The sequence below is a fragment of the Cygnus atratus genome, chromosome 2, assembly GCF_013377495.2.
Source record: "Cygnus atratus isolate AKBS03 ecotype Queensland, Australia chromosome 2, CAtr_DNAZoo_HiC_assembly, whole genome shotgun sequence".
Taxonomy (NCBI): Eukaryota; Metazoa; Chordata; class Aves; order Anseriformes; family Anatidae; genus Cygnus; species Cygnus atratus.
Window position 1 is genome coordinate 30,920,258 of NC_066363.1, and position 25,093 is coordinate 30,945,350.

Consider the following 25,093-nt stretch of genomic DNA (forward strand, 5'->3'; position numbering starts at 1 on the left):
ACACAGGAATACGCTTTCACAGTCGTTTATTGTGCATAGCTAGTAAACATTTCCTGGCAAACAATTTAGAGAGTCCATAAATTCCATCCTAACGCTACTTCCGTAGCTACATGCACTGCACCATACACGAGGGTATTAGCTCAGTCTCTCTCATCCGGAATGGGTGGATTGGAATTGAAAAATCCCCACCCCCCCCCCATTATAGGACCATATGTCTCGAAAGTCTATCCTCTCTCAGGGCAAACGGCTCCTCTCAGATCCGCCTGATGGATCGTGACTAAAATTCTGCTGTCCCTTGCTATTTAATCTAACAGCATTGCTGAAGTATCTATCAAGAGAGCACAACAAGCCAAGCATCCCTTTGGCATGAGCGGCAGTTCCCCACACAGAGAGTATCAGGAATTTGGAATATCAGAGGGAAAGTTGACCACACCATGCCAATTTGTATGGAAAAAGTGATTCTGAAGCTAGGGGTAGGGAAAAGAATAAAACCTCTGGATTCAGAAAAATAAGCAGTCTTCATAATTCCCTGTTGCCTCATTCAATCAGTTAACCATTGTTAGTAGACCAGCTTTGCAGAATCTTCAAAGGTACTGAGTCTGTCAGAATTTCAGACAATTATCTCTAGATATCTTATTTAGGTGTTTATATAATGAGGGATTATTAGGGAAACAGTTTACCCACAAAGATTTTTGGAGGGTTAGATTTCTGCTCAGTCTTTTTCAGTCCTTTTGTTGTGTGTGTCTGCTGATTTACACTGGAAAAAAAATACTTTAAACAGCCCTCAAACCATTTCGCATTTGAAAAAAAAAAAATCATATGAAATAATCACGTTAAAGCAAAGTTCATACCACTAGTACCAGAGACTAAACTGACATATTTCAGCCAGTTTGGATCCTTATTACAGGTATACATTATTATCATTCCTGTTACAGCTATTATTTCCAGATTATTTTGGATTGGAAACAAAGAGTTAGCAAAAATCTGGACTCCTTCCAAAGTTCCAAAGACCAGCTCAAAAGCTCAAAGGGGTTCAGTCACCATGTCAGTGTTCTGCTTTACAATCTTTAATTTTACAGGGTATAACACTAAAACCTCTCTTCTGTACCCCTTGAAGCAGTTTTAAGGTAGGGTTGATAACAAAGATGACTAAGAGCAGAAAGATTTTATTTCCCTGGCTGTGGAAGTCTTTATTTCTAACTCCCTGCTTTTAAAATCCTCTTTCATTTATTTATAATGAATGGAGCCACTATTAAACAAATAGTCCTGTTCTTAGTTACTGGCTGCACTGTATGTATTTGAAAATCCACATATCTCAATCTTTAGTCACATGTGTGTCAAATACTCCCCTTTGGAAGATTATTAGGTGAACAACAAAGACTTTGGAGTAACAGTATGATGGATTATTACAAATTTTGAAGCTAATTAAAATAATAAAGACATTAAAGCTTTAGAATTTTAGATTTTTTCTATATTGTCCTCTGCCCACTGCTCAACAGCAGACCTTTCATAAGCATCCCTCATTTTCTGGCTACTCATCTTTACGACCTCCCTGTACTTCCTCCTAGTACCTCTAAGGCACCGAGTTCAGCCATGAGTCCTTCAGCAGTATGCCGAAGAGAAGTAGTTTGTGGTCTGCAATTTGCTCAACTTATTGTCTGATGATAAAGGCCATAATCCTTTTCCTGGATCAGGACCTCTGCCAGCTTCCTTTCATTGTGCACATGGGCAAACAGAGCAAGAAGAAAGATAACGCTCCGCTTGTTCAGCATAGCTCCAGCAATCATTTTCTCTTTTATGTTTCCAGTGAATCTGATTGCTGGCAAAAGCTGCCAGAAAAAGACAAGTCTGATCAGAAAGAGCATGAGCAGAAAAAGTCCAGTTTCCCAAACATATTGCCTGGAAGACTATTTTGTACTGGTGACGGGGCATATTAGTCATTGGGCCTAGTCAGCCTTGGCCTCTCACAAATCAAACAAGTGTTCCTGCTTGAATGAATGTCCTCTAATAATGATTTTATTGTGAATACTTGTCCGACAAGTACGAGACACTATTTTCTTTTATTTAACATTATGCTTATGAATGGTAGTATGGATTTTTTTCCTTACTCTCTTCATGGTACAGAATACCAATAACAAATTCAATTCAGGTGTTTTATATACATTAAATAGTAGGAAATACATCTGCTTAGAAAATGTAGCTAGTTCCTGTGCTTTCAGAGTCTCTCTGGATTTATTGTATTAAAGCCAAATCTATTGTTAATCCATTTAACACTGATTGTATTCCTCAAATATGTTTCGTGTTTCCTTTCAGAACTGTCATATACACGTCAGTATTACACCTTAATAAGGTACTGGCATAGAATTGCTAGAAACAGGTAATACATTGTGTTCTTGCTGATAAAATACCTACAACCTTAATAGTTAATTTTCCATGGTGACCAGTTGAATCATGAGTAACAATTTAATAGGCTCTGTGTTGAGATCTTTGCCCTTGTATGTCAGGTGCTGTGCACGGAACAGGAGAACTGATTGTCTAAATAGGCAAGATAAACTGTAAAAGAAATGAAACCGAATAAATGTAAGGCAACTATACCTAAAATTAGAAACATATATCATAAGCATTCAGTTCAGGTCTGTCATTAAGAATAGTTTGCTTGCTACACAAACAGAAATGCCGTATTCCTCTTTAAAAATGTTTCTAGTAAATTAGGTAGCAAGAATTAGGAGATGCATTCCCTGAAAGCATTCTTATTTAATAACACTTTTGAATAGGTTTCACTCTCTTAAAGAATAGAATTATATCAGAGTGAGTTAATTGGGAGTTATGGTCCAGTTAGCGAACTTCACCATGAAGCTAGTGGCAAGTTAAATTGTTATAATATGGAACAGCGCTTTGTGAAGAAAACTGCTGGAAGTCTAACAGTTTGAGTGCTACTGACTTCAAAGAGGCTAGAATTTCAGCCCCCATTTCCAGAATTCTATAATTCGTTATAATTGTAGCTGCATTTTTGGTCTGTAATGTATTTCTGCTCAAAGCATTAAAGTGAGCAATCTGCATATGATGTTATAAATAGTCTATGACAGGACACTGTGAATCTAGGTTCAGACTTCACTCTTACATGAAAAAAAAAAAAAGGCAACAAAAACCTGCTTCTGTACTCTAAATCTTTCACACCTCTCAGTAACTGTGTCAATAATTTTAAAACTACACTCTGTTATGAAGTAACCATTCAAAATGTAGTTATATCAGACTGACATTTTATATCTCACATTTTATGTCTCATTTAAAAGATTCTCATTGCTGTAATGTTTAAATAATAATTTTAAAAGTCTGTATTTCATGTCATGAAATATCTTAACATTGAAAAAATGCTTATGCACTATGGAATAATCTTAACATTAGCTGGAAACTTCAGAGTGTCCATAATAAAACATCAGCTACATTAAATAAATAAAAAATGACAATTTTCCCAAGTGCATCCTACACAGAGAAATTTTCTACCAGATTTCAGTGTGACAAAGAAGAATCAGAGAATTATACATTAATTACTAGAACTTGATTAAATTTGGTATGAGCAAATTAATTAAAATCCAATGTTTGTATTCGGTGATATAAGGCAGTCAGCTTTTACAAAACGGATGATGAGTGTACACCAGTTATTTAGAGAAAGTATCAAAGGTAAAATGTGAATGACAACTTCAGGCTCCTAAAGAATAGAAATGGCCATCTCAAAAAAAAAAAAAAAAAAAAGTAACAAGCAAGGAGTAACCTCCTAATTTTTTTGTTGAAAATAATTAGATGACTTAGAAAGTATGTGAAGGCAGCTTCTAAAGAAAAAATATGTAGAAGCAAGGGAAAATGTAGCCATTAATGTAAATTAGAAGCTGGGAATTAAAAAGCATTGATAAAGAAAGCCAAAGTTCACAAAGAGAAAACAGGATAAGTACAATATGAATACATTTTGAAATTATATTATAAACAGAAAATCCTAACAATTGCCTTGCTCCCTTATTAAATGGAAAGTACTAGGATTTTTGTAATAACTTTTTAAAAAAAAAAAAATAAAAGCATTCTCAAATACTTTTTTTCTGTATTTTGGAAAAATGTCAAATGATGTATTCATATCAGATGATTGCGATGAATTTGTGTTTCAGTAGTAGTGCAGGAGAACATTAAATAACAGCTAATAAAACTAGACATTTTTAAAATCAGTAGACCTGAATAATTTGCATGGAGGTATTTTAATACATTTGGCAGAGAACCTGTCTGCACAGTTAGTGAGGATTTTTAGTACCTCTTGGAGAACTAGGGAGGTTTCAGAGAACTATGCACAAATTATTGTCAATATTTAAAAAGAATAAATGTGATGACTTAAATGTCTATACGCATTTCAACTTCACATTGATCTCAAGCAAAATAAGGAAGGATTTCTAGGAATATCAGCTCATTTTAATCAAAGCAGTGAGAACAGAAATTTATGGAGAGTTATCATGCCAAAGCTAACTCGATATCATTTAATAAAAGCATATGTTTGGTAGGATAAACATAATTTCAGTAGTATTAAATATGCAGAGGAATATTGGAAAGTCTTTTAGTTGTTAATCATAATATTTTCTTGAAAAAAAAAACACATTAAAGTCAATATCGTATCTACTAAATTGACTCAAATCTGAGTCTCATTCATATAGTAAGTAGGGAATAATAATCAGCGGTGCTTACTTTAGTGGTGACCAACAAGTGTGTGTCCCTGTGAAATTTTTTTATCTATCTGTGAGTCTTGTATGAATAATAAGAGAAAATATTTAGGAAGTTTTCAGTTAAGTGATTGGAAGATCAGTAAATAGAGAGCCAAGTCACTGTGGAACCTGGATTGTTCAGGAAACTGGCTGTAGCCAGCAGCAGTTAAACAAGCTGCAAATTTCAGACCAGACAAACACAAGGTACTGCTCTAATAAGAAAGTCTGCATGTCACTGCTACAAGGTAGGGACTCTGCCCACAACCTGAAGCCAGTCTGAAAAAGACGGCAGAACAGATAGTCAGCTGGGAAGAGTTCTGAACACAGGAAGGTAGACACGGGTCTGATACAACCCATGGGCACAGAACTAGAGAAACATACAGTATGGTTGTGTTACCTCTGTCCTTGGCACGGATGCAACCAGTTCTGGAATAGTGCATCCACAACTCAAGAAAAAAGATTGTTGAAAAATTGGAAAAGGTTCAGAGAAAAGCAATAGGACTGATGAAAGGATTGGAAAACATTCCTTGTAATGAAAGACTCAAGGAGCTTGATCTATTTAGGTTATCAGAGAGAAGTTTAAAAGGCTACTTGATCACAGCTTATAAATAACTATGTGAGAAATTTGATAACACTAGACTTTACAGTCCGGTGACAAAGGTATAACAGAAGATATACTTGGAGAAACACACTGGAAGGTTTTTAAATCAAGATCAAATGCTTTTTCTTCCATTAAAATCTATGCTATAGTTCTAAATAATAATAATAATAATAATAATAATAATAATAATAATAGTAATTGAGGAAAGTTGTGGTGCCCCTCACACAGAGGAGCTTTATAGGCCATGAATCGACAGCTTCAATTGCGGGCTTCTCTGCTCCGTATTTTCTGACGCCACCACTGGGCAGATCCAACCAGTGCGATGTTAATCGGAACCAGGTGGAGCCTGTTTTTGCCACACAAGGGAGCTTCCCCTGAAGCTACATTGGATAAGGCCAAGATTTGACCGGCATGAAAGAATTCATACAGTATGAAAAGCTTGTGTCTATCATATTGACACACATCATTTCTAATTATTGCAAAATTTATTGATATTTCAGTGAATATAAAACACTGTCTTGAGGGGTGAAAGGTGGTAAATTTAATAGCAAAGTGGATTTAAACCCCCTACATACACACACACCTTATCGGCTCCAGAGAAATAAAAGGAAATGGAAAATTATGCACAAACACATACAGTTCTGTTTAAGTGAGGTAGAGTACAGGAGAGAGAGCAAACTCCTTTTGCCTATTTTTTGTGCTCTTGAGAATAGCATAGGTCCAAAATCTTTTCTTCAACCACAATCATTTCTGAATTACTGTTCTAGATAAGAGAGAGCTGGAACAACAAAGGAAAGAGAAACGCTAACGGGGAAAAAAAAAAGACAAATAAAAAAAGACATTTAAACAATATACCATATGTAGGACACTCACCATGTGCCAGCCTCACTTTTTTCCTCTCTCTCTTATGTGGTCCAATAAGTCCAGTCGTTTGGAGGGTTATTTGCACTGTCTACTTCAGACATCTGATGTAGGTGCTTTGGCTTGCAGCCGCCCCCCGTCCCCCAGCTCAGCCCCCAGAACGTCTGTCTCTCTGCCAGCTATGCAGGGAAGGAAAAACACCTAGGTTTAGTCTTTAAAATTATGCCTAAGTTAGATATCTAGATTAGCCTGAAGCTGTTGTATAAATATTACTCTCTCCTATTTTCTTTCTTTTTTTTTTCTTTTTTTTTCAATTATTATTGCTATGGAAAAAAAAATAATTGTTTCAATTACAAGGATATAAAAGTGCAGGAAAGTTTACAAATTCAAGGCCAGGTCCTAGCTGGTACAGTTCATATATTGGTATTCAAATAAACAGACCGATTCTCATTTGCCCCAGCAGAAGTGCAGCCTTTGAGTTGGTTTTACAAACCAAGTCAGCCACCTGATTCTGTTGGGTAAAGCAAATACATTTTCATAAAATACAGAAAAGGACATCTTGCAATGTAAGTCCATTAAGAAAAACCTCAGAGGAGAAAAAAAGAAAGAAAAGAAAAGAAAGAAAAAGAAAAGAAAGAAAGGAGGAAGAAAAAGAAAGAAAAAGAAAGAAAGAAAGAAAGAAAGAAAGAAAGAAAGAAAAGAAAGAAAAAGAAAAGAAAGAAAGGAGGAAGAAAAAGAAAGAAAGAAAGAAAGAAAGAAAGAAAGAAAGAAAGAAAGAGAAAGAAAGAAAGAAAAAAGAAAGAAAGAAAGAAAAAGAAAGAAAAAGAAAAAGAAAGAAAAAGAAAGAGAAAGAAAAAGAAAGAAAGAAAGAAAGAAAGAAAAAGAAAGAAAGAAAGAAGAGGAAAGAAGAAAGTAAAAAATTATGTCATAAATGACAGCTAAAACAGTCTGCATAAAGCACTTCTCTTGTAAAAGCAGAGAAAAAGTGGTGAGAGATCAGCATCAAGCTCAATAACATTTGAAAATAATCTATTTTTGTGAGGAAGTTTCTTACTTCCCTTCCGAAATTAATTGTCATTTTCTTTTAAAGAAGGAAAAAGAAAAAAAGAAAGAAAAAAAAGAAAGAAAAAAGAGAAAAACATACTTTAAACACTTTGCAGCTTCACATCAGCTAAAAGCTTTGCATTATACTTCGCTTGTACTGGGTGGTACTGCAGCACTCCAAGCAAAGCAGAGCGTACAGATCACAGCATACTGTAAAGCTAGACGTTTCACAACAGCAGTAAGGCAACTTTGAATAAATATTCTTGAAAGACAGTGAAGAGAGAGGAGGAAATTCTGCATCTTTAATGCAAGGTCTCTAATGCTAAGATATATCAAAATGCTCTGTATACTCCTGGAACCTTTCTGTTAAAATGTCTCTAACTCTAGGGACACATTGTATAAGGCAGTTATGCACCATTTAAATGTGAAAAATGCACAGTTTACTTGGAAAAGGATGTGTGATGTGAAGTGTTTTTAAGAATAATTGAATGATTTTGTGATTCGTTAAATGCATTTTCCTCAGCAAGCAAGTAATGGCTTTTCCACTAAGCACCCAAAGGGTGAAAAGTCAAACAGTTAGGAGTAAAGCGTCCTTAGGAAAAGGATCATTTACAGAGCTTTTTGTTTTATTTCTTATCTCTTTTTTGTTCCAAGAGGAACATAACAATGAGGAAGAAAAAAAAAAAAAAAAAAGGTGAATAACTCCACGATTCCAGGTAGGAAATTAAAGAGATTTGAATGCTGGGGACAAAAGGATATGTGGCAGTTGTCTGTGCTTGCTTTAACAGGAAATATAGAAAAATTGTGGCACCTAAGGTTTATTGAATATGGCTTCATGTGCATATGCCTGCTGAGACCATGGGATCAGTTCTTTTATGGGAGGAAAAAGAAAGAGCTGTTTTCATATACCCAATATTTCTTTAAGCCAAAGTGTAAATCTTCAATTTCTTTCCCTTTCTTCTTTTTTTTTCTTCTTCTTTTTCTTTTCTTCCTTTTTTTTTTTTTTTTTTTTTTTTTTTTTGGTAGGGGTTGGAGGGTCGCTGGGACTAGGGAAACAATACACACCTTGACTCCTGCAAAAAAGATCTTTGGCAAAATCACAAGACGCCTGCTTAAGTAATACCCAAAAGGTAAGTCCATGCATTCCACTGGCCAGAAATAATTCACAGCACGACGAATCCACAAGAAAGTCAATAGGATATTATAACACTCTTAGGGGAGCTGTAGCCATAAGACCAATGTGAGGCAATGCCTTACCATGAGCTATCACTTTATATATGTGCTGTATACATGAGCATGAATTATATTACAACATTTGACATGCTGTGGCTTTTGATCTACTGTGACTTATGACCTCTCTCCTATTGTGACCTTTATGCCTAAACCTGTAGAGAATAGTTCAAACAATAGAACATACATGATAGATGACACCTAGATAGGATAAAAATGTATAAAGAATATAAACACTCATGCTCAGGGCAATAGCTAGCCAAAAACTGCCAGATATTAGGAAGATACTTCCCCTGGGATATGATATTATGAATTTTCTTGCACCTTCCTCTGAGGCATCTGGAACCAGGATACTAGTCTAGATGGACCACTGGTCTGATTAGATATGGCAGTTCTAATATTTCTGTGAACATATGCTAGTGTGGAAAAATATAGCTTATACAGTTAATAGAAAGTTCTGCATAAGACAGAAAGGACTCCGACTGGTGATAAAATCCTTGTGAGGTTTCAGCTGAAAAGCCAGTTGAACTTTGTATAGATTCTGTTTCCACCCAGATAAACAGTGATTTCCAGCTGATTTGAAGGCAATGTCTTACAGCTCATCTTTATCTGCCTCTGTTGCTGCTCTATTTTTCAACAGATCCTATTTGTTTAACCTGTTCCAGCAGCTTCCAGCTGAAATCTTGGAGTCTGATGATTGGCTTCCTAATCATCAGCTACCTGGCTCCACAGAACAGTCCAGGGAATTCAAATGCAATTAAGCTGCTCTCCAAAAAAAAAAAAAAAAAAATGCTGGAGAGCAAGAGGTACTGTTGGCATGCTGCAGAATGGCAGGAAGACGAAGAATCAACTGACAGTCTATATAGCAAAAGACTGCAGTCTTTGGCTAAAATGTGGAATTATATTGCATCTTGGAAAAAAAGTGTGGACAAAAAAGCAGCCATGGAATGAAGGTATCCATAACACCTCAGCTGGAAAAGTTTTCAGCATTTTTCACCAGATGGGTATAGATACATTAGTAAAACTTTGCTCATAAATCATATTTTCAAGATTATTGCCACAGCCTTAATACCTGAAACTTACCATCTTTTTACTAAACTGAAAAGGTATGGCTCATCTGCACCAAGTATAAATGTATATCTATTTAACTGATTTAAAAAGAAATAGAAGATGGTTTCTTGGATAGACTTTGAGTTTTGCTAAAACTGAATTTATTTCAGTATATCCCTCATTGATTAGTTAAAATGAAACAAGCTACTGAAACTGCAGCAATGTATTGTATAACAGGATTTTTATTTGTTTAAAATAAATCTGTTTAAAAAACAAGGAAATTTATGCTGATCTATACAGTTAGGTTCTATCACCCAGTTCTATCCAGTTCTCAGTCCTGTTCTATCCTGGTTCTATCCAGTTCTCAGTCCTGTGAGAACTCTGTTCTTGCCCACTACACTTAGCTGGGCAACTACCATTAGTTGGGCAGTAGTTATGTAGAAGTACAAGCCGTTTACTTAGAGAAAAAGGTAGTGTAGGACAGCATGATATTGTACTAAGCAAGCCCTAGAGATCGCAAACTGCCGTTTCTGATGGCATATTTATGCATAAGCAAGCTATTAGTAACATCTCCTTCATATAACAAAATAAACGATCTGCAGCTCAATCAAGCCCCTGCATCTACTCTTGTCCTCATACACAGATATTCCTCATATGCTTCTGGGATTGACATATGAAGTGGTGTTGGAAAGTCAGGTGTTGCAAATGACAAGTTGGATAGCTTTTGCTGTCCTCTTCTCATGATAACTGCTGTTATGGGGGATAGATACAAAGTTTGCTATCTTTCTCTGTCTAAAAAACGGCCAAAGCATTATTACAGAAAGTAGACAAACTGTAAATAAAGCCCATTTGGGATTTTTTTTTGAAGTACTTTTGTTCTCAGAAGTAAAACTAGACACTCTTGCATACTCTTCCACTGGTTAAATAATACAGAGGTTAAAAACAGGGTAAGTGGTAAAAAGATTAGGCATCCTGAACTGAGATTCACCTCATGTAATTTAAGTCATTTGTGGCATAGATGACAATAAGCAAACTTGTAGTTGGAAGAAACAGGCATTTCGAAGCACAGCTCATCTGACCTATTGCAAATACCTACTTTATAGAAGACTGAGCCGTTCCCTAGCCCATGCTGACTAAATCTCCAAAGAGCTCTTGGTAGCAGGAGAAGCCCGTAAAGAGGCCAGCTCTCCCCACTCCACTGTGACAATACTGCTGTCCCCAGAGTCTCCAGAAAAGACTCTCTCACTGTTACACTTCCAGGAAACAAATCTATAAATATGTGGATTGTCATTATGTCCTGTCAATAACCAAGCTAAGGGGTTGAACTGAACAATTATCTAAATATGTAAGAAAGCACATGGATTGTAAAATAATAGCCTGTCAGCAGTATGTGCCAATCTATTTAGCATGAATTGAGACAGAGAGGCATTACAGAGAGAAAGCTGACACCAGTGGAGTTTCTATTCCCTCTATGACACTGAGCATGAACCTTGCCTCCAGACCTTTTGTCTTCACACTTTTTTGACATTGTTCCTTTCCCTGTGTTTCTTCTGTCTCTCTGCTTTTCAAACTGTTCCTCAGACACCTGGGCTTTTTTGAGACAGATTTCCTAAGCAGTGCTTTGGAACTATGCATTTTTGATCTTAGAGATGGATGAACTGAGACATCATATTTAGTTTAAAGAAAAAAAAAAGTCAAAACTCAGTATATACATAGAGTAGAATGAAATGATATAATTTGTTTCCTGAATAATAGTTACAATGTGCAAATAACAGTTTTTTTTGTGTTTTTTTTTTTTTTCAAGTTAAACCAGGAGAAAAAATAAAGAAAAAAAGAAACCTGAAAATGTGTTGGATTCTAGTCAATCCAAAACATATTATTTTCTCTTGCCCAAAATGACACAATATACACAGCATTCCATTGGTGAAAAATACATGATTGTCATGAACATGTGAAAAAAAAAAAAAAAAAGAAGAAACAATGTGTATGATTCACAAAACTGAAGGAGGATTCATACTCTTATTTTTACTCAGAATCAGGGCTGACATTCATGCCTAGGAAGAAGTATGTTTGGCTCCCTTTTCATCATGTAAGCAGGAGTTGAATGTGTATTAGCCCTGTGCAGTGCATCCTCTTAAAAATGCCTTTGTACTGGAGGACAAGAAGGTAGCAAATATGATATTAGATATCCAGGAGTAAGAGATCTGTGGAAGCACAGGTCAATAAACTGATTCAGTAGCAGGAAAATGAATGAAAGCTATAACAACCAGAAAAAGTGGTGGAGAAATAAATTGAAATTACTTAGGTGGTTCCTTAAACAAAGTTCCTCTACCTTAGGAACTAGTGGGAATTAAATGAATGCAGTAGGTAGCAGCTCTGAACTGATTAGAGGGAGGTAGTTTTTCATATACATGGAACAGAAGTTGTGGATACTAAAAGTTTGCAGGGATTCAAAAAGTCACCAACTAAACTCACAGAATTGATGAGTGAGACCTGAGATAACATTTTGGATGAAAAAGTTCCTGAGCCACCAACTGCTGGAGCCTGAGTGTTTGGGGAAATACCAAATATGTACTTGCTTGTTCATTTGTTTGTTTTCCTTCACTCTTCCATTAACATCTGTCTGCTATTGTCCATTTTCAGTGATATGTTACTGGCCTGGAGAACGTCTGACAGGAGCAAGTACCTTTGCTTCTAGGGCAGTGCATCAGGAGTTTTCTTACTCTCCCTGGCTGACTCTGCTGCACGTGGTACAGAACACAAAATGCGCAGGAAGCTTAACTGAGGAGGTAACACCAAGGTTGAAAGTGAGAGTAATAGAGTTAAGATGGGTTTGTTTTTCCTCTTCTCTGTGTAAAATTATGAGTGGAAGGTTCCTGAGTTGACTTCTCATATGTGTCCAAAGTGTCCGTTCACTGTCATAAGAGTACAGCGTTATCTGCCAGCTATAATTGTCTTTATCATGGACGCAGAACAGGTTAGGCACATTTGGATCCAGAGGAGTGATTAGCTTAGGCATATCACAGGTGAACACTGATATATTACTTGTGTGGCCACTTCAAATCCAGAAGCTGTAATGCTGAATCCTCAGAGCAACTCAGAACCAAACGAGATGTCTCAGAGCCATAATTCTGTTATGGAGAGTGTTTTTTAGCCATAGCAAAAAATTGTTTACTGAGTCTAGCTCACATCCAGTATAGCTGACACTGAAGTGGAGATGACAGTGTTGTAAGACTGAAGGCCCCTAAAGGCTCACCTTCTGTGTACCCTTACAATGCACAGAGTAAATAATAGAGTGGGGCTGGTGGTGCACCCCAATGCCATGAGCCCTGCTGCAATGCAGTGAGCTGCAGAGCACAGTGTGTGCACAGAGCTACTCTGTTGGAGGCACCTCATTCACAAGCTTTATTACTCTATCTGGGAGCTGGTCAAGCTGGGCTTGGGCTATCTTCACAGCTATCCACTTGATCTTGGCTGTAATATGATTCCCAATGCCTAATTGTGCAGGTTTGTAAATAATTATGAATATTCCACCCATTTTAATTCCAGATTACAGGAAGCTGTTGATTTAGACTTCTCATCTTTCCAGTCTCCTTTTACATCTGATTGCTGATAATCCAGAAATGTTACAACGCCTCCAAGGCAATTTTATATATGGAAGAGAGGGAAAAATTCATTTCCATATAGCTAATTATAAGAACAGTAGAGAAAGAATTTTATTTTTTTAATAGCAGTTCTAATTGATAGATCAGCATAGTTGATCCTAAACTCAGATGTGGACAAAGAGCAGAGTGCCATCAGCACTGCATTTTATGCTATGTAAATGCTCACAAAATGGAGGAAGTGGAAGTGATGAATGAAGTGAGAAGCCTTTGCTATGACTTTTAGGTTTTAAAGGCAAAAAAATGAGAATGGATCCTTGGAAAGGAGAATGGCACATCTAAAGGATGTAATTTATCATCCTGAACATCAGTGACATTTCTGTAGGCAGCTGAAGACTAAATATGCTTTTTTGTTTGTTTGTTTGTTTGTTTTTCATCTTGTGATAGCAGAAGAAAGAAGAAGTCTTATGCTCTCACTTTCAAAAAGGATATCCATAATAAAGTGGGCATAATTTTGTACACAAACTACTAGTGGAGTTGTAGTTAGCATACTTAGCTTCATAACATTTTCCTGTGTGGATATTTTGGGAAGAAAACAGAATTGTTTGTTTTTGTGTGCATTTTTTATGGTTTTCATTTAAGATGCCTGTGATGTGTTAGAAAGCATCATGTGCACAGAGGAACTGCAGCCCTTCCTGTAAATTCAACAAAACAGTATTTGCTGAAAGCAACCTCTGAATGATTTACCTTTCTCACAAAGAGAGGTGAAGAGTAGGAGAGGGGTGGGAAAACAACAGATTTTTTAAATTATATTAACACTCACTACCTGCAAAAGCATTTGTAGAGAGTTACCTAAATCTCCTGTGAGCATTTCAGCATGAGTCCAATACAGAAATACACCAGAAAGGAATGACTAGTTGATTGGGCTACAGGCCAATCTCAGCTACAACTGTATGGTATCATAAAACACCTTGGCCCCTTCCACGAGAAGAAATAATCAAGTCTTCATGATATTGTATTCCAGAGGAATGCATTTTTTTCCAGATAATTCTCATTTTCTGAGTCACTGTTAATTTTCTTTAAGCCTATGTACAATTCACATCCGTGTTACAAAGGGCAACCCTTTAAAAAAGGACTGAGATGGTCAGAAAGCAATAGGAAAAAAATGTTAGAAGAAATTACCTCCCCTAAAAGACACCAGGAGTCACTTGGGTGTTTAAAAAATATGACAGGTTAGATTCAACCAGGAGGCTCAGGGAGCCAATCAACACTCTCCCCTTGGTTTCCTCCCCAGTGTGGAGCCAGAAGATCCCTGGACAAGCCCTGCCAGCAGCTTGCACCACTGCTCCACTCAAGCAGTCTCTGTCCTCCTCAAGACTCTGTCCAACTGGGAATGAATATAGTGTTTTGTTACCAAAGTTATTGCTTTAAGACTCACCACCATTGACAAGTCAGTAAAATTCCGTCCCTATGACTTATTCTAACCACACAAGTCTATCAGAAAAAAAAAAAAAAAAAGAAAAAAAAAAAAAGATATTATATAGCTATATAAAGTTGTTCCAACGATTATTTTAATTAAGTAATTAAGAAGGGCACAGTATTATCTTCCGTATGTTGTTAGAATACAGAGTAGTAGCCCAATGCTTGCAAAGATTTACATTTGTGTTGGAATAATATTCATGAACTGGGAATTAAAAATCTCACTCAAACGTGCCTTCACACAGTGGGCCAAATAAAGCAAAGTTGTTCAACAAGGGACTTCTGTGTTAGAGACCTTGAAAATAATGACTTAACAGTATGCGAACTTGTTGAAAAGAATCTCATCAGAGGTCTATCCAGCTATGACATGTTATGGATTTACTTTGGACTGAGCCAATGGGCTGAGGTATGCCATCACGATGAAGGAATACAACTTGAAAGATATATATGTCTGTTTTAAGTAGGAATGTTCATTCATTAGCTCACTGCTTCATTCACTAAGCTTTGCACAAGCTGCTACACAAATGAATGATTCAATACAGATGCCTTTAACACAGCACACAGCAGTAAGTAAAGAGCAAGGTACTTGCCATCATGACTCTCCTGGTGAGACAGGGAAGCAATTTCTTCATGGCTACGTTGTGAGGCAGTGGCCTAAAATGGAAGAATACAGGCCATACTGGGCAAAGTATTCTTTAATCAAAAATGACCTACACATTAATGTGCTGACAATCCACCCTCACATGTCTTGAATGTTATGAATTTTTTTGGGGGGGAGAGATGAGTCATTTCAAGGTCCAGGCTGAGCAAAACTGTCCAAAACAGCAGCTCCAGGGGCCACTGAAATAATATACAAGCTTTCATGGTGCAAAGTATGCTAAAGTGGGTCATGCAGTTTATTTCCAGATGTTCCCACCCTCGGAGTGTTTTAAAACTGATACAGACTAAATCCTTCAAGACTTTCTGTATGAGGCCAAATCTGTTCAGAAATGGTCAAAAACTGTGCTAGGATGTAAAATAATGTACTAGGATGTAAAATCAGAACAAACAAAAACAATCACATTTAGAACTGTATTTTCATTGTTAATAAAATAGTTCATCGAATATTGCAGAAGGCTCTTAAGCTTTTTGTTTGTTTGTTTGTTTTTGTTTTTGTTTTGTTTTCCTGGAAAGTTTCCAAGCCCAAGAAATATTCTAAATAGAGGAGAAAGCTTAACAAATGCCAAACATTGGCAGAAGAAGGTACGAGGAAGCAGAGAAAAGACCAAATGATGTAAATGATAAAAGCTTTCTGGAAAAGAATGTTGAAGTGGCTGCCTACTTGAAGAAACATTCAATTTTAACACTATCCTTTTTTTCTGAAGTCATAAAACGTCTGTAAGTAAGATTTTTAAGAAGTCATTTTGGTAACCAGTCCTAGAAGGTGTTTTAATAAGACGGTTTGAAATATAAACTAGGGCAAATTCCCAAAAGGAAGCAGTGCCATATTTATATAAATATATATATATTTATGACTAAAAAGACATCTGCCTATTACAGTGAAAAAAAAAAATTAAAAAATAGTGCATTAGATAACATTATGTGTGGTTGTGAGCCAATGGAATTACATTTTACCTCATACCTATACAAAATACAATTCACATTTGAACCTGTGGGCCTTCCCAAGGACTGCTATATAGCAGTAGATGATTTATGTTTTGTAAATGTGAGCATGTGCCATTGCAGCTCTATAGCAGTTTTTTCATCACAGACCTTAATGCTTTCATTTAGGAAAAACAAACAAACAAACAAGCCCCAAACTCTCAATGCTTTTAGCCTCTTTTGCCCTTGCAAAATATTGTAGCCGCTAATACTCGCAAACTACCATTGAACAATGAAGTAGAATGAAGTGCCAAAGGAGGGCCTGATTTAAGAAGGACAGAAGATCATAAACACACATGTGATGTATTTGTATACTTTTTTCAGTCAGACCCATCTGCACTCCAGCTCTTTTTAGAATAGCTAAAGAAAAACTCTGCACCTCCTTGGCATATACAACCACTGTACATCAAATGCAGTATTTTTTGCAGTCATCACTGTGTTTGATTTTCATGCTTTAAACTTAATTCAGACCCACCAGTCAACGTTTCAAAGCAAACTAGACACAACTATACTGAGTAAAAATGACTTGAATTGGACAAAATAAGGAAGTCAGAGGCAGACTCAGTAGCAGAAACATATTTTGTAGGCTATGCATTAAAGACAGTCCTCCCTTCTTCTGTCATTTAACATCATTTTCCTTTCCACTGTATTTTTATTGTGATAGTGGCATTTGGAGTACATATTTGCTGTCTTTTTTACTCCAGTGTACCTTGGTTACTTTTTCCTTAGTGATATTATAGCCCAAAGATACCTTTTCATCCTGCTGTATAAATCAGAGAACAGGATCCAATGATTTCTAAATCAGCCATATCTGTTCTAGACTGGGTGTCTTTCTGAAAAATATGTCACAGCTCAATTTGAGAATTGCAGCAGATGCAAAATCCAGCACATTGGTATGTCAGAATTTATTCCAAACATTAATTACTATCACTTGATATTTGTGCTCTGTTTCCAGCTCAAAATTGTCAAACTTAAATTTCTGGTAGTTCCATCTTTATTATTAATTAGCTAGTGATCAAGTAACAAAAATAATTGATAATTAGCAGTTAATTTTAAATATTTTATTAAACTAAAGGGAACTGGTCAAGAACATCTTTCCATGAAAGTTCTTACAGACAGTGATAAAGTCTATAAAGTCTTCTTACAACCTTGAGTAAATGAATTGAATTTCTTAGGTGGCTTAGTATAAGGCACATTTCCCAGGCCTTGTTTTTTGCTTGCAACTTTCTTCTGCGCTCATTCCAGTTTGTCAATGTCCTTCTCAAAGTATAACTGCCAGAACGGGACAGAGTATTCCAGGAATGCTCTCTCTAATGACATACACAGCGGGAGTATCACCCTTTCCATCCATATTCCCCTGCTCAGACATGAAAATACTGCATCTGACATTTTAATCATAGCATTGTTCTGGTAGCTCAGTTTCAAATTATCAAGTCTTTTCCAGAGTACCTGCTCTAGAGGATTCAGTATTACATAAATTCTTTGTCTTTTGGCCTCAGGTCTAACCATATGCAAATATATCTTGTTTTAATGAATCCATCCTAATGAGCACTCAGATTAGCTCATTCCCCTTTCATCATCACTAATTTTTTGTCAAATGATTATGTCACCCATAAGTTTTGCTATTAACATTTTCACATTTTTCAGACTTTGCTGAAGATACTGCATAGTATTGGACAAAGAATAGATCCTTACAGGACTACACTAGAAATATTTCCTTGCTTGACTGTTCCACACCTATACTTATTTCTTTAGTACCTGCATTTTAGTCAGTCTTTTAGCTTTTTGAATACAATTTTAATTGCAAATACCAGCATTAATATTTTCAAGTCTTTTGCCATTTTTCTAGCATTCTGTAAATTAAAAAAAAAAAAAGGGATTAGTACACTAAAATAAACTATCTTAGTTTGCATCAATACTATTATCTGATCATTCCAATCTAAACAAAAGACAATAATATTTGTTCAGTATTGCTTCTAGCTACTGATGGGATAGAAAATACTTACCACTGGCTTCAAGATAGAAATAGATCTTCTTGTCTTATTCTACAGATGTGTATGAGTACAAATGCCTTTTGCACATCATGATCCATGTTTTTACTATCCTTTCTGAATATTGGATTTACACCATTACTGGGATATCACTTTTTCCTTATATACTTAATGTATTGTTTCTTATTTTCCTCAGTCCTCTACAGAGTTTCTCAAAGATACTTTCAGCTTCCTGTATCAATTGTTCATATTTCCCTAGAGTCTGTTTTAAACTCACTGCTATTACTCTTGTTTTTACATTTGTGATTTTCTACCACTGCCTTCATTTTTCTTCTCAATCAATAGCATATTTTTAGGCTGGAGATATCTTTTAAGTACTGCAAAGTAGAGTGTCTTTTGACACTGAATTTATCAAATCTGAATTGTATTTCATATTTTCCTGTTTAAATGTTTCCTGCCACATAGTATTGCTCACAGTTTTTCTCAATCCTGGGAGACCATTTTCGTAAAAGGTCCAATATATACATTGCTAGTAAAGTGTTGCCAAGGCAGATATTGGCAAACTACATAGATATTTCTGATGGGAAAAAAATAACAATTTCCCTCTTCCTTTCCCCAAAACACACATCAAAATAAGGATAACTATGGAAATACCCTGCATTTGTCTTTTAATTTGTTTGGTTTGGTTTTACGCACCAAATTATATTAGTAATATTTTGTTTTCTAAGCATTTAGCAGTTTAATTCATCATCTTGAACTATCATAAAGATAGATAAATAGTAATTGAGAAGTTAATCCTCAGTGCAAAAGCATTTAGCTTGCTCTGACTGATCTCCACCATAATCTGGAAAAGGTCACTCACTCTTTGTGCCTCAGTTTCCCACCAGCTAAATGGAAATAGCTGTTTTCTGATGTGGAGAGATATTATGAGCTTATGCCCAAAATTATGAGATTACCAGGAAAATATGCTGAGAAGAGTATGTAAGTATCTCTGATTTAAAAAATAATAATAATAATAATTACCAAATTGATCTGTGTCCATCACAAGACTAAGTGCAGAAACAGCCTAAAACTGGCTCTAGCGGTCGTTTCATTACTTGCATTTTGGAAAGTACAATTTGGAAAGGAGAACATAGAAACGTTTCTGTTCAACCTTTGAAGTTCTAAGCTTCATAATTTCAAAATTAATATTTCATACACATGTATAAAGCCAATAATATAAAAAAAAAAAGGAATTTTTATTTCTTTTCCTTATGTACAAAGAGTTGAAAACATTATGAAAAACTGTATTAATATATTCTACTGACTTTTTAAGAATTGTATTAGTAACACTGTAATTCACTTATGAATCTGTGTATTCTTTGATTTTTCAGAGAGTGTCACAAAAAGCAAGTTCAGACCTAATTTTCTGGATCTTAACTTTGACTGAGTTGTATTAAAAGTTTATATAGCTAGACATGTGACAAACTTACTTAAGAGGCTGAAGACCATTATTCCTTCCAGAATCAACAGTAAACTGACATTAGTTTCTCTTTTTTTTTCCAATTAATGGTCCAGAAATAATTTATGTGCTTTGGAAAAAAAAAAAAAAAAAAAAAAAAAAAGACCTAATCCCTAATCACCTGGGGCCAAAACCACACTGTCTCTCGGAGATTCACCAGTGGAACAGGTGAGAAAATAGAGATATAATCTTTACAGAATCACAGAAAAATGTTGAATGTGAATGTGAAATACTGTCTGACATAAATCTTCAAATTCTCAATTTATGTTAGCAGATCTGACATGCAAATTTATCTTTACACATTTAATTAAAGTGTACATGAGACAAGCATTAACTGTTTTACCCAGGCCACCAAAGATGCTTATGGTTCCATAGCTTCAAAAGTAACTTACTCAGATTTAGCTCTTATGTCAAGATCTCTCTCTCTCTCTCCCTCTCTCTCTCTCTCTCTCTCTTTCCTTTAGAAATTGAGAACATATATCTGACACACAATCATTTCAGTTTTGACAGGACCAATTTTGTCTTAGATGAGGGTGTGTAACATCTACATCTAAAGTACACACACAAGGTTCAAACTCCAAATCCAGGCATCTTAAACCTTAACATTTGATCCAGACTTTGAATGCTGAAGTGCTGGCATTTCAGTTCTGGCTTGAGGTTCCATGCAATAAAAAATTGGGAACTTCAGAGTTCACAGGTGTTTTTGCATGTGTGTACACCTAACCAATTTTCACAGTGTTAAAATGAGCTTATATAATCAGGAACTTGGTTAAAAATATCTACATCTATGAATTTGCCTGTTTGGCTGAAAATACCCTATTAATTCTAGTTCACTAAAACATAACCCAGCTGTAACTTGACCCATTTTGAGTAGCTATACTTAAACCGGTGTTATGTTTTCAGTACTAAAGACTGATAACTTGATAGCTCCCCAGGGTTTGTTGGTTACAGTTTAAGTACAGAGCTGACATTACATGCTATTTCTCTGAAAATCCCAGCAGTAATAGTACAGATGAGATACTGATATACTGAGATATATTCAGTGATTAAGTTGGAGTGTGGATATCTTCAAACACACAGCATCATTCACTATCCTACAATTTCATTCATTTTAGGTTCCTTTAATCCTATGAAAATGGAACTGTAAAACCTAACAAAAGCAGCAGTTTGTGAGTGTTCTCTGGGCCAAGACAAAACCAGCCTGGATTCTGTCATCGTTACTGATGGTGAACAGTAAGTTACTCTGTAAATACTTCTCATTATTTCAATATGAATAAAGGTCATATAATTTGGTGCTTTGGGATTACATAATAATTTTTTATCTGCATTTCTCAACCTGTTTAGCATGCATAACTCATTCGCTCCTGCTTCTCAGTTGGGGAGCTGATGTAAAATTAGATCAAATGAGATATCCTATATTGTTCAACAAGACAAAGGGAGCCAAGAACCTCATTTCTTTTTCTGAACAGATTTGAATAGAACAAGGTAACATTCTATTAACTTTTTTTTTTCTTCTTTGCCATTTCCCAAAAGCTACATTTCAAAGAAAATAGAGGCCCACTGTGTCTGTTTTTATTACTGCCATTTCTTAGCCTATCAATGGATGCAAGGAATGATGCTGCCTGATAATGACACTTAGTCCAAATGCAGAAGAAACAAAAATTACCAGAAGCATCAAATCTATGAATCTGAATGATTTAAGGCTTTCATGCAGATTAATGGAGGGGTTTATTCTATTTCCCAGAATTTATGTGTTTGTTTTCTCATAATAAAGGAAGTTTCTAGCTTCTGGTTGTGAAGATAGCCTTGACAATGTAAACCAACATACTTTCATCTTGTTGAGTCCTCATCCTTACCAGCTAAAACAATAGCATCAAGCAAAGTTAACTTCCCCCATTCATCTTACTGGAGTGTCAGCCTTGAAGCATAAACATGCACATTTAAGTACCAACACTGTTAACCAATTCACTGCTTATAATCAGATGAGCAATAACTAGTCAGCACAATTAGATAGTGGTTGGATGTTTGCGATGCTCTTGCCATGCCATCACTTGGAAATGTTGAATACGTTAATATATTCAACATGAATATATTGAAATGTTAATATAAACAGCTTCCTCTGCCATGATAGGGATGTCACTGCACATACATGTTTAAATACCTTGAGAGAAGTATTCAAAATGGCCTGAAAGTACCATGGGTATTCATTTATCCTTTAGCGATTGAAACAGCCAAGCAGAAATTATAAAAAACACACAAACACCATCCTCACAGTATTTCAAGGATGACAGAGGAGACAATGGGACCACAAGAAACCAGAACTCTCTTCTAAAATATTCCAGACAAAAATAAATGGTGCCCAGTTATTATACATCAGATTTTCTCTTGAGAAAGCAAAGCACTTGAGAAAGCAAAGCACTGCTTTATTAATGTGACCATTTTACAGTTGAAGAAACTGAGACATTGGGCTGAAAAGATTATTCAGCAAGAGAGCAACAGCACAGACAGGGAAGGATGCAAACTCCCAAGACAGCTCATACTTTATTAAATCACTCTACCTCTGCTCAGGTGTAGTCTTGAGTACTCATTGCAAACTCTGTTGTCATCTCCTAGGAAAGAGGCTAAACTACTCTCTGGCCCCCTTACCTTGAATCTCTGAATTATAACATGAAACCAGAGCCACAGCATCAGAAACAAAGGCCAAATCCCACCTTGCTGCCAGAATGCAAGCAATGCTGCTATCCATGCTGCCAGCCTGCTAGAGAACAAGGCTGGAGGAGGAAACCTGCTACAAAAACACTTCACAAAGTCCCTGAACAATAGAAATGAACCTTTACAGGAACCAAAAGTGTAACCCCAATTCCTCTCTCTGTATTGCTCATTGTATGTAGGTTTTGACCAAGAACAAATTATTCTAATTAATACATATTGCATGTACCTGATTCCTGGAAGTCTGTCTGTGTTTCCCACTAGAATTTTCCCTTTCTTCTCTCACCTGCACTCAGTATTTCTGGGGTATTTTTCAGAAAGAAAATGTATTTTTAAAATAGTTCTGAGAAAACACCTATACTATTTTTTTTTTATTGAGCAATACTTGATATACATTCATTCAACAGCCATCATGATAGCATTTATTTAAAGTCCATTTGCCTTTACTTGATGGGAAGCTTTAAAAACAGATTTCAAAAACTATATTTACTTTCCATATAATTATTCAACTATTGCACAAGGAATTTTGCTATCTTGTTTTTATTTAGAAGATGCTTTTCACTTTCAACACAATTAACAAAGATTCAGCTAAGTATTACACAAATTGCATGATTATTTTGTTACTGCATTTCTATTTAGGTATGCAGAGCAGCATGCAGAAGCCGCAGTTTGCACAAAGAGCACGAATGAAGGCAGGAGAAGAAGATACCAGACTGGCAGTGATCCCAAGCTCCTCACACGCTGATGTTCAGGACAGCACATGTGGGTGCCACATGAGCAGGTGAAACTGTGATCCTACATGTGTGGAAGGGAGGATAGTAATTAAACAATCAGATGTGCTAAGTGTATCATGCTGGGATATCACTACATTTCAGATGGGTTGTGAGGTTTGAAACCTAAGGCGATAACTTAGGAAGCAGCCAAGTTAAAGCTGTAATTGTAAGTTTTTACGCACAGTCTCTGGAGTGCCACAGCACCAGTCCTGTCCTGATACACTCCCCAGTGGTGTTTCAGACGTTTCACAGCCTAAGGCAACCATTAGTCATCCTTCAGCCATTAAGACACTGAGATTGTTGTTCTGGATACTCTCCTGAATGGCTTTACAGACTGTGGCCCTTCCTGGAGAGATTCCCTTCCACCTCCCGTTCCTGGGGTTGGTGACTTGCCCCTTGCAACAAGGCGAGTCTGGTAGGCCAGGGCCTGGGCCTGGGCCCAGGCCAAGTGGGCTTGGCACTCAGCCCTCTGCTGACTGCATGCCAGGCTGGCCCTGCGGTGCTGCAACTCCCAACGGCATTGGCTGTAGGAGATAGTGGCAATGGAAGGGCACAAAGCGAGGAGTTATTTCCTTCTAATTTTAATTGTGGCTACTAAACTCCAGACTATAATGAACAGAGGTGTAATAAATCACGCGGAGTTAAAATTTGCCCTTGCTTTACAAGCAGTTAGTTGAAAGGTTTTGTTCCACTCCAGTATGGCCTTCTACATCCTGATTTGTCCTTCCATTTTGACTGATAATATTTACCTAAAAGGTTTTTTTTTAAATTCAATGCAATTACATTAAAAAACAATCATTAGTAGTATTTCATTTGAGGTAGAGGCTATACTATCAGGAGAACATGGGTTTTGACTTTGCACTGCAACTGAACTATTAACCTGAAATTCATGGACATGCTACGCCAAATAGCCATACATTTGTTCAGCTGGTTCTGGCCTTTTTTAAAGCAAAACGCAGGGAAATTTCTCAAGAAGAGATACAGCAGAGGGTCACAGAGGGCACTTGCCCCTCCGCTCCCAGCCCTGACCTGAGGAGCACCATGGGGCCCCATTGTTTCTCCTGTCCAACACTACATGCTTGCAGGGTGTTCAGCACCACTGCCCTGATCTCTTGCATTGCCTCTGAGAATTGCAGTCTCACAAGCAATAAATGCCCATCAGTGAATATTTCACTCCACTGTCTCCTGCTGAATACAAAGCAGCTTGTAGCTTTGCCTCTCATGATAGAAACCCTGCATAGCAGGAGCCCAAGCTATTTCACAGACCACCTGCCTTTTCTTAACCATGTGTAGAATTGCCTACCAGGAATCTTGATGTGTTTTATATGTTATTAATAAAGTTAACATTTCTATTAAATACTGCTCTCTTCTGGGATTTTCACCCAACCTTAAGCATAATAATCAAGAAAAAAACCTTTTTGTCACATTATTAAATGTTCAATTGCTACAGTATAGAAGACTTTGGTAGCATAATGCCACACTGGCATCTTTCCAGTGCGGGAAATTTTTTCCACAGATTTTTTTTTTTTCAAGTCCATTTATTGCAAAACAGTTGCTTTCTGTAATATCACAGATTTATCCAGAGTTTACAATGCAATCATTGCTCCTTGCTATTGGAAATGATTTATTTAGCCAGTTTTGGCCTTCATTCCAAAAGGCTGAATGCCAAATCATTACAGTGTATCTGGTGTTCTGTTGTCAGAAAATATGATCTAGCATTAAGATACTACTCAGAGACTCTAAAAGCCAGAGAAAATAATTGTGGTAAATCAAAACCTCATAAATACTTTATATAGTTGTTTTTAATGTCTGTCCTTATGTGTGACAAAAAAGTACCAGTTTACATGCAATGAGAATACATGCATTTGGAGG

General features: G+C 36.4%; 1 long non-coding RNA gene across 1 annotated transcript in view; it reads right to left on the reverse strand.

The window, feature by feature from the left end:
* LOC118255867 (uncharacterized) overlaps positions 1 to 25,093 on the reverse strand; it is an 80,223-nt gene continuing 55,130 nt past the window's right edge. Inside the window, exons 5-6 of the long non-coding RNA XR_007707785.1 lie at positions 6,214 to 6,380; positions 1 to 2,553 (exon numbers count right to left, since the gene is read on the reverse strand). This is a non-coding gene — a long non-coding RNA (uncharacterized LOC118255867). The remainder of the gene's footprint in view (positions 2,554 to 6,213; positions 6,381 to 25,093) is intronic.